The sequence below is a fragment of the Corvus brachyrhynchos genome, unplaced genomic scaffold, assembly GCF_000691975.1.
Source record: "Corvus brachyrhynchos isolate BGI_N302 unplaced genomic scaffold, ASM69197v1 scaffold175, whole genome shotgun sequence".
Classification (NCBI taxonomy): domain Eukaryota; kingdom Metazoa; phylum Chordata; class Aves; order Passeriformes; family Corvidae; genus Corvus; species Corvus brachyrhynchos.
The window spans coordinates 4928691-4939249 of NW_008238448.1; the positions used below are offsets into that span (position 1 = coordinate 4928691).

A 10559-nucleotide genomic window follows, 5' to 3' on the forward strand; every position below is an offset into this window, starting at 1 on the left:
TTCTAACGTGCCATTGTTCTGGTAAGTCAGCTTTTTTTGCAGCAAGGGGTGATGAGTAGACAGAGAGTAAGGTGGTAGAGATGAAAAGAGATGTGGCAAAAAATCACACAACAGCATCTGCTGGTAACGTGATGTGCCACTATAACTGTAACCAAAATACATGGAAGCAGAAAAGATAAAAAAGTATTTCAAAGGGATTCCCAACTGCTCCCAAAGGCAAGGACTTGGACCAGGTCTCTCAGGTAAATGACTGAGAAAAGAGACAGACTATTCCTTATTTTCTCAGAAGCCTTCGGTGTGGCTGTGCAAATAATTTCCTCTTTTTTGCCCCAGTTTCTCCACTACTTGTTTATATTAACTTTTTACAGAACATTGTGAACAAATCAATAAATTAATCATCAGAACTGAGAGAGCACAGTACAGGGAAGCAGACCATCCTCTGCCTGAGACTTTCTCCAGAGGAGTGCTATGAAGATCCCACCCTTCATAAAATTTCTTAGTATTGATAAACTTCTGACAACAAAAGTGGGGCTTCACTATCAGAAAGAAAACTGTGGCTGTGATAAAGATCTTCTCAATGCTTCAAGGTTTAAGCAGTCTCCTAAATACCTGGTTTTTAAACTCCATCTCTTGCCTTGTAGCCCGGAACAGTGAGAAAGAAAAAAAGGAAACTATGTGATCAATAATTAAAGGGCTGGAAATGAACAAATGGAATTAGTTGTTCCAAGAAGGGTGAGGAAAGGAACCTGAGAAATATCATCTATCTTTATCTCTCAATCTGGCAGGAAAATTTACAAAGCATCTTTAGAAAGAGAGATTCTGAGGTTATATATTCCCTGCTTCAGGTTTCTGAGTGATACAAATTTAAAGGTTTTTTTCAGTTTGGGGTTTTTTTTTTCTTTCTACATTATGCTTTCTTATTTTATGACACTTCTCAGACTTGAATCACTCACAGCAGATGGCTCCATGAATACTGGATATTTCCATAAATAATGACAGATTTCCCTCCAGTCTCCCCACCCTCCTCCACTCCACATGCCCAAGTCTTTTGTGTGCTATCTGCAAGCACTCATTCAAATTCTGGTCAGCAAACAAGCCTATCTAGTACCATTGTCATTCCTGCAAGCCCAGTAGAATCAGTAAAACAATGAACTCATCATCCTATCTGATTCAAGAGCATTTTTTTTCCAAGAAATTCAGAGAAAGAAGGGAAAATCTGCTAGGCACTTAATGGAATTGAATACCTCCATGGGTAACAGTAGAGGACCACTGCAGAAAGCATCCTGGTAGTCCACAGCACTGGTGAGACAGATTTCCTGCACACTGACTTTTAGCTCAGTAGTGGCCAGGAAATGTGCTCAGGTCCTCTGAACACCCTGGCCACCAAAGAAACTCCAAGCGTTATAGCAAGTGTGGAATTGGTCCTGAATTTAGTCATGGAAACTCTGTTTGCACAGGAAGAATTTCTAACAAAAAAGGAGCCTCAAGAGCCAAAAGGAGCACAAAAACCCTGGATGCTGGGGCTTAGTATCTTTAATTGATACACACACAATAAATGATACGTGCTCTTACTGTCCTAGTAGAAAAAAAAAGCAAGGTAGCTTTTAGTTCGGGACATTAAGAGGAAAATATGGAAAGATTCTTATCAGAGCAAAAATTTATGGTTAACTTATTGCTTCAAGTGCTCATAATCTGCCATCTATATACATTTCTATCAAATGACCCTCTAAATAATTAATAGATCTAATTCTGTCAGTGTTTCCAGGGCAGGTTTCCCTGTAGAAGGTTAATGCTATGATTTAATTCTTTATTTATGTGATTAGCAGCCCCAGTCAGGCTGTTTTAATGAGGTCGCAGGCAGCAGATTATCACAACCGACTGGCCTAGCAGGAACCTTCAGCACTCTGTGTCTGAGTGATTCCACTGCACAGCCCAGGTTCCCAAAGGAAACTGCCAACAGGTATTAAGAAGCAGAGCCAGGTCCCTAACCAGGCACCAAATACTATTCAGCCCTTTCCATGGAATAGTACCAAACCACAGCAGTCCAGATAAAACGTGGAAACATAGGAATTGCTAGAGTTCATCAGCTCCACAGTTCATCTATGTCATTCTCGTGTTTCAGAATGCTCAGAAAAGCATGGACAAGAGTATCACTGTAAGAAGATGCAGGATAATTTGTTACTACAGCAATACTCATCTGTAATAGTTAACATTTAGGCTCATCTGCAATAGTTAGCGTTTGGATTCAATCCCAGTGATGATCCTCCCCATGTCAAAAGGAGTGCCTGGCAGTTATGAGATTCTTCACACCAACACTAGAGAAGGAGCTGATAGAAGTGCAGCATTTTAAGAGCTCATATATCTGCATTTCTATGTACTCAAAAGATTTAAGCACACAGAGAACCAGTGTGCTTTTCTTTCATTGTCTTGCTCTTTTTTCCCATTTTCCCCCAACATGCTCCAGCTCTCTAGAACTCTCTCCAGGCTGCTTAAGGTATCAAGGGCCAAATGCCAATATTCATTTTCATAAGGACACTCGAGACCAGAGCATTCACCTTGCACTCAAACCTCCTACCTAGCTGGTGTCCTCACTCCTCCGGAGGAGCGCTATCCAGGGACACTCTGCTCTCAGCCATTCTGATTTCAATGGGTTGACAGTGATAAGGGAGCACTGAAAATGCACGGCCTGCCTAGATAGGAAATGGTGAGGTATCTGTACTTTATTATTCACAGTCTCCATTCAGGCTGGTTGAGAAGGGCAGGAGAAAAAGCTCAGATGTGTGTTTTCCTTATTCTGCTTTCACTCTTCCTCTGTCAGCAAAGGTGTCTTTCTACCTCTTTCACTGACCAGCCTTTTTGTTCTGTTTTGTTTTCTGCAGGGTTGGTTTTTGTTGTTGTTGGTTTTTTTTTTTTTTTAATTATTGAATGTTGTTTCCCCAGCCGAACTGCCTTCAGCTTCTGTTCTGTTTATTATACTTGGCACAGAAAGGGATGAAAAGGAATGAATCTTGGAAGAGAAACCAAAGCCTGCAATAAGCTGTATTCTGAATTACCCTGTAGCATGCTGACTGGGAACAAGAAGACTTGCCATGCTGATACATACAGCTGAAAATTGGGTTTGCCATGTACGGTGGTGTTAAATGAAAGCCTTTCAATGCATCCCTCACAGACTGCCACTGTGCTGTGCCCTTCATGAACACTCCACTGCTTATTGGCGCAGGTATAAAAATGTCCTTTGGATGACAGACAGCTCAGGTAAGCTCTAGAGAAATCAAAGCAGGAAAGCAGATAAAAGGCTAGCGGTATTTCTATCACTAACTCATGGATAGGTTTTTTCTTGCTAACAATTTCCACCTTGGAAAGCTCCAGGTCACTAAATCAACAGCCAGAACAATGAATTCAAGATATTGAAAAAGATCACATAAAATTCAGTGTTCTCACTGAAATGCAGAAACTCCTTCTATTTCCATCTGTTGGCTAACCCCAGGCTTCCATCAGGTTGAGCACTTTTCTGCCTCACTCACACACTGCCTCAGGTTTCTGTGAAAAATCCCACTAAAAATAATGGAAACTCAGTGTACAAGATAATTTGCATGAATTTTATCATGCAAAATTTTTTATCATCCTAATCCTCTGATCAGATTCCCAGGAGGCTACAGACCAAAGATTCTCACTTAGGAATTTCCGTACTATGCATAGGGAAAAAGGCCTGGTCTCCTGTGGTCAGAGACTCGACATCACAATCCCTGGTGGTTTAAGTTACCATTAAGGCTGCAAGTCCAGTAGATGACACATCACCAACCAAATCCCTCTACACATACCCCAGCAGAGGGGCAGGGATGGCAGCAGCAGTCACAGAGTATTTAAACTGTCCCAGCAGGAGTGGGAGAGCATCACTGTCCGATGATCTGGCTGCTGAGCTGGTAATGCTCCCACCAGGAATCGCTGCAGGGCACAGTCCAGTGACTGTAATGTAGGTTTGGTATAACTAAGCAGGACTAGGTGATGTAAAGGTACTTGCTGTCTGCATACTTGCCCTCACCCTTACCCTGACAGGGAATGTTGGCCCCTTGTTTCAATGTGTTACTGCTTTCCATCATTTTAAAAGGAACCACAGAGGTAGTGGCAATATTTTCCCTCAACAAGCAAATAGAAGAAAATGCTGAGCCCACCAGCACTGCCTACTCAGGCTGCAGATTGTTGCAGGACTCTGGAGAATAGCTGTAGAGAGCTTTTCTAAAGACCCAGCGGAGGAGGTGTCACATCCCGAGCAATGTCCTCGTTATTCTCATGCAGTTGCAAACAGCTGCAGGGGCCCCGGGGGACTGGGAGGGAGGGAGCGGAGCATCCAGGCTGCCTCTCACACATCCTCACCTGCAGCAGCTCCAGCAGCAGGCAGCAAGCCAGCCTGCACCGACAGCGGGGAGGCAAGTTCTGCCCTTCCCGTTTGTGCTGGGTGCTTTCTGCGGTTTGGCTTACAATCCTTTTTTAAGGAAGTGTTTATCTTCTGCCAGTTTCCTACTTGTTTTCTTTACAAACAAAACCTCTGCTGAAGATCTCTTACTCCCACAGACCTCCTTTGGTTTTCAGTTAGGGGAAGAATGAATCCTGAAGGCAGAGACTGAAGAGAATTCCTTTTCCCGTATCTGCCGCTAATTCAGAGGGCACGTTCCCCTTGATCCCTCATGTCTTTAAAAGCATTGTTTGCAAACTGTTGTTTTCTCTGATGTCTTTTAACATCTGGTTTTATCCCCTGTACTTACCCCACTTCTATTTCACATCCTGATTCTCTTAAAAACACATCCCAATCTCCAGGCAGCTCCAAATTATGATTATTTTCAGTTCTGGGTCTTTTTTTTAGTAAGGTACTCACTTCTGTGCCTGTCTTCAGATTGGGAGATACATCAATGCACTGCAGGACAGTTTGGAGATCAAAGCAAGCACAATGCCTGGATCTGTGCCCAGGCTAACCTGAGGAAAAGAGTAGGAGTGCTGCCCTACCCACACATTCACTCCCCCAGTGCTACCCAACTGATCAGTAAATCATGACTTTTAATCTCAAAACCCTGTCTGGCTTTTTGCAACTATGATATTTATTGATGCTCCCATTCATTCTGTTATTATTCTGTTACTATTTGAGTTTCTATTAAGGTATTTATTATAGGATTCTCTCAGGAAACAGTTTAAAAAAATTGTGTTACACTGGGGTCCTTATCCTCTGGTACCAGAACTCAAGCTAGGGGATGATATAGTTATCACAGGACCTATTTCATCGCTGATGTCTGACAGGAGAGGAACTCTTCTGTGGGAATGTCTCCACGTTCTTCCACAGCAAAATCACAAAATTTTTAATTTTTCTGAACACTCTTTTTGCATATTTATTGTTTACTGAGCCTACAGGCTCCAGCAAGCTTCTTGCTTCACATGTTTGACACAGGACTTGTTAGGGGTTTTTTGTGATTTCTGTAAGTTTCTCCAAGTCTTCTGGCCTTTCTTATTGCATTTTCCCCTATAAAATGCCTGAGTTTATGAGCATACTTTCCTCATTTGTCAGGGCCCAGCTACTTAAAGAATGCCTTCTTGCTTTTAGCATGTTTTACCTGCTGTTCAGCCATTTCAGTTTCTTTGCTTTTTTTTTTGTTTGTTTGCTTGGTTTGGGTTGTTTGTTTGTTTGTTTTCTCAAATTAACAGATCATTTAGTCCTTATGTAGCATTTTTCCTATTGAGGCCTAAAACTCAATTATATCTGAGTTGCTGACACGGCTAGTTTAGGGATCTGATTTGGTTCCAAGCCTTCATGAACACAAAGCACCACTCCTCCACCAGTACTTGACTGCCTTTCATATACACTACTCCTTGGTCTTACAGTGCTCCTTGGCCCTCCCTTCTCACTCTCTGAGGCCTGCAAAGGCTGGTGTGTCTTGAAGCTGTTTCTTGGGCACCTACACAGAAACACATGATCTGCTGCTCTCGCCTCCTGTCTGCAAATGATTTCAATGACACACTTTGCGAGACTGTTGATTACCATTCTTGATAGATCACTGCCAATTTCTGCCCTGACCTTTAATTTAACCTCTCAGAGAATGTATCATCTCAGAGTACATATGGTTTCTGGAAGGAACTGGTTTAGACTTAGATCCTTAGACTAGTGAGATGTTTTTCTGTGTCCTTTAGGCTTAGTCCAGATTTACAAAGTTTGTGCCATAATCCCTACGGACATCAGGGGTAACTTCATCTTGTCCTGTATGCATTGCTTGTACAGATCACATCTTAAAAATCTTCTCTCATCTCCTCTTTAAATGACAAAGGGGCAAAGAGCAGAGATCTTACCAGACTGCTTAGTTCTTATCAAAGACCACTACATACACTCATATTCTCATACACCCACTGATAATAAACTCATATCACACAGACAGATCTAAAAGAACACTATGAAGTGACATTTAGGCTGTGAAGCCTTAATTTAGGCACCACAATGATAAGAGTGTTTTAATATCGTAATAACTGATAAATAGACTGTGTGTCAGACATTTCATTCCCTTTTAATCAAAACTCCTAGTCTGCTAAATTAATCACCCCCTTGGGGTACAGTAGCAGATTTCTAATTTAGTCATAGAGCATCATTAATAATGAAAAGTTCTGGAGGCAAATTCTGCTATTCATGTTCCTTTGTATGATCCTGCAGGTTTAAAGAGACAAGAGAGAGAAGGTAGAAGACATCAACACCTTGCAACAATCCAATAAACAAACATCATTTTTGATGTCAATATTCTAAGGATTCGCCTCTTTGAATATTAAGGATATCACAAAAAAACCCAACCCAAAACAGAAAGTAAGTCAGAAGAGTTTTAGTCTTATCCAAAAGGTGTTACTGAAATCAAAGCTAAAATGCATGAGGAGTGGAGAGCAATGCTGCATTTTGAACAGCTCGTCTATTGTCATGCTGTATATTTGGTCTCTTTAATTGGCTAATTTCAGAATAAAGCTGTTTCTGAACAAGTATTCTTTATCTGGTATGTCTTGACTTTTATCACCAAAAAAAAAAATCATTAAAAGCTTATTATCTTTCCTTTTGCCTAATCATAAACAAATACAGAGAATAAATTTGTGCCCCACCCACTAATGGATGTGCTTCATTTTCTGTTCAAGTGTTGTCTAACTACATTTAAAAATTTGTGACATATTTGATGGTAGCAATATCTGGGGAGAATGTGTGGCACTGATTATGCCGAGCTAATGGCAACACTAATTTTAGGGAAGAATTTTCCCTTGCCATACATACTTGCATCTTCTAATTCATGCAGAATTTCAGGCTGACTCTGAGCCTTTTCAGGACACAGTTAAAGCTACATTTTAAAGTGTCCATTGATTTCTTCCTATCTCTTATGTGCAGCAGTGGCACAAGAACTTGGGAGTAAGCTCACGTAGCCATCCTTTGCCATTCCCACAGTGCCAGGCCTTTTTCTTTCATAGGGAGACCAGAGCTTTAGGTAGCCACCAGCTACTCTAGATTTACAAGCTGACAGTCTCCAAACACTTTGTTGCTTGCAGCATATATAGGGCTATCACATTTAATACAAAAAAAAAAAAAAAAAAAGCATATTCACACCTTGCTTGTGCTTGGATGTCAGCCAAAGTAAACACAGTGCTGATTCAGACACAGCTACAGTTGTTATCCCAGCAAGCATCTCCATACTCCTGTATCTGTATCTCAGCTGTCTGTGGCGAGAGATCATTTAATCCTGAGGCACTGCTTGACTTTTTGCCCCACCAGGAGCAGGCAGGCCCGTGCTGCATAAGTGGGAGAGCTCTACCTACAGGAACAAATTGCTGATTAGAAGATTTCTTTCTCTTCCTGGGGCTTGGGGGAGTTTCTCCAGGTGCATGAAGCTTTCCCATAAAACCCTCCTGCAAATCACTCTGGTGTGCTGACAGTGACACCACTCCTGTCCCTCCTCCACTGGGAGGCCCATAAAAGTTGAACCAACAAGCAGGAAGGATTTACAGCCGACAGTAACATCTGACCTCATCAAACTCCACTCTGGGCCATTTATCACTTCTCCATAGGAAAGCAAAAGCATTAGGATTGAGAAGGGATCAGTGGAGACAGAAGGAAGGGAAAGCAAATCACAGTCACTTTAGCTCCACCAAAAGTTATAGAAAAACCACCAGCAATCAAGACAAGTGCCTAAATGTCCTTGAAAACCAGTGTCTCAGGAAAAAACCCTAGGCATTAAGTGAAATGGATTTAAAACAAATGCTGAAATTTATCAAATAGCTGAGCAACCCCTTATCTCTAAAGCTACACAGCAAAGAAGAAGGATGCTTAGGACAAAAAGTGAGAACATGTGCCATAGCAGGCAAGAGCATGTGAAAGAGATGGTAAAAAAAGCCTTTTTGTTGGGTGTCTGTCACAAATAAGTTGACCACTGTGCCTTTGTCCTGAGGGACAGAGCAGGCAGAGCCTTGCAGGTGGACTCAGTACAGGAAAACCTGTCTGTGCCCTGTCTCAGTCTCACTGTCAAGGGGGTGGTAAGGACCCAGCAGAGAACCCAGTGAGGAGTTACCTTGAACTACAGTGTTTCAGCATCTGACCTGCTAGCACATAACACATTCAGAGAGCATACATGCAGCCAGGGTGGCTGGCTCTGGGTGGGCAGGAATCAACTGAGTGCCTGCACTGGACAGACCACAGACTGGTGAAAGAAATAAATTGCAAGGGAAAACCAGTGGGACAGTTGGACTGTGTCCTGAAAGAGGCGTAGAACAGAGAGATCTTAAAGGAACAGCTTGGAAGAAGTCAATCAGTCTGATCACCTGAGCCTTTTACTCAAATAAATGTTTTCCCAGAGGAACACGTCTTGACATTTGCCCCATCTGTGATGCCCACACCTTGGCTGCTCTTCCTCTGCTGTGTATTCTTGAAAAGCATACACAAAGAGAGCTAAGGAAAGGTTCTTCATGGGTAAAGGCAGAAAATCTCTGTGTACAGGGAGCAATAAATGGAGAGCAAAGACTTAATTAAAAAAAAATCACTTTTTTTTTTTCAGTCTCTCCTTCCAAATTGCAAGCCCTCCTCCCACTGATGCATTTAGAGAGGTGCCTAAGAAGAAAGGCGCTCCAATCCTCTACTGGCTTGTAAAAATCTCAGGTTTGTGTTTTCTCGGAGCAATGTGAAGCTGAGATGCACCTTCATTTTGCCTGAAGGTAACTGCTGAGAAGGGGATTGCGGGAGCACTTGCCAGCCTCTGAACCACACTGTTGGCTTAATTAAGGCAGCTGGGACTCCAGTGGCCATTTACACTATCAGAAGACAGAGCTGTTCTGCATCATAGCCACCCTGTTCTCATCACAGCATCACTATCTGACAAGCCAATGTTGAATGTGAAGGTACTAACCCCCCGACATTAGCAGTGAAATCACAAGTTCTCAAAGAATCCCAAAGGGCTGAGGATGGACAAAATTCTATTTCACAGCTGATTCACTCAGTAATATGTAAATAAAAAACACCAACCCAACACAGCAAACTCGTGTGCAGCAGTAATAGGCAGGAAAGATGTAAAGGTTATGGTTTAAGAGAGACAGCATGGAAATGAAAAACCATGTAAAAGTAAGGCAAATATAAACAATCAAGAACAAAGAGAATTCTCCCCAAATAAACACTCACAGAAAGTTATTGGTTAGGAGAGAAACATATGTTTTGTAAGCACAATAAATATTTCTGAAAGAGAATTTCAACATCTGCAGATGGAAATCTCTAACACAAGTTCAAGGATGAAGAATTGCACACAAGCTACCAGATACCTCTTTTATTGTCTGAAATTTTACATTGCTACCAGATGGGCTTTAAAATCTTGTTTTATCTTAATAAGGCATAATACATATGGGACACTGGGGCACTGGAGCTATTTCTGTTGATTTTCTGCACAGAGAACCTAACACATTTCTTGCAACCCCAATATTTTCTGTGTCTGTTACTTCTCAGTAACCTAAAAAACTCAGTTGACTTAAGCTTAGGCTACTCGTATTCACCAAACTACTACTTATGATTTTTATCTATTCTGTCACTGGCCTAAGACACCCAATGCTTTTTAGCAGTTTCTTTAAAATAAAGGATCATTTATGAATGAAAAAGTGTTTTATTTTTCTTTGAGAAAAGTTTGTTAGGGGTATGCAAAGCAAATTTATTCTTAGAAAAATTGTCCCTAAAACTGAAAGCTGTCTAGTTAGAAACAGTAGTTTGAGAGATGCACTTTGTGTTTCTCACATGCCGATTCTCCTCCATGGATCTGGTAAGCACAGCTCTGTCTCTGAGGGAGAAAAACCCACTGCAATGCAAGGTCTGAGGATGGTGCAGCACAGCAAACACAGCCTGGCTTCTTGAGACCAATTTAGATTACAAAGAATGAGATGAAGACTTCAGAGCTGCAGCTTCCAGAAAGCACCATCATTAAAAAAGCACATCACCTACCCACCCCCCCGCCAAAAAAAACCCAAACCCTACTGTCAACAAAAACCAAAAACACAACATCCTTCCCCAACAAGATTTCTAAAAAAAA

General features: G+C 41.6%; 1 long non-coding RNA gene across 1 annotated transcript; it reads left to right on the forward strand.

Moving 5' to 3' along the window:
• The first annotated feature begins 2685 nt into the window (after positions 1–2685).
• LOC108447288 lies at positions 2686–7035 on the forward strand. Its single transcript, XR_001862760.1, has 2 exons — positions 2686–3255; positions 6686–7035. It is a non-coding gene; the product is annotated as an uncharacterized LOC108447288 (long non-coding RNA).
• Positions 7036–10559: the final 3524 nt, after the last annotated feature.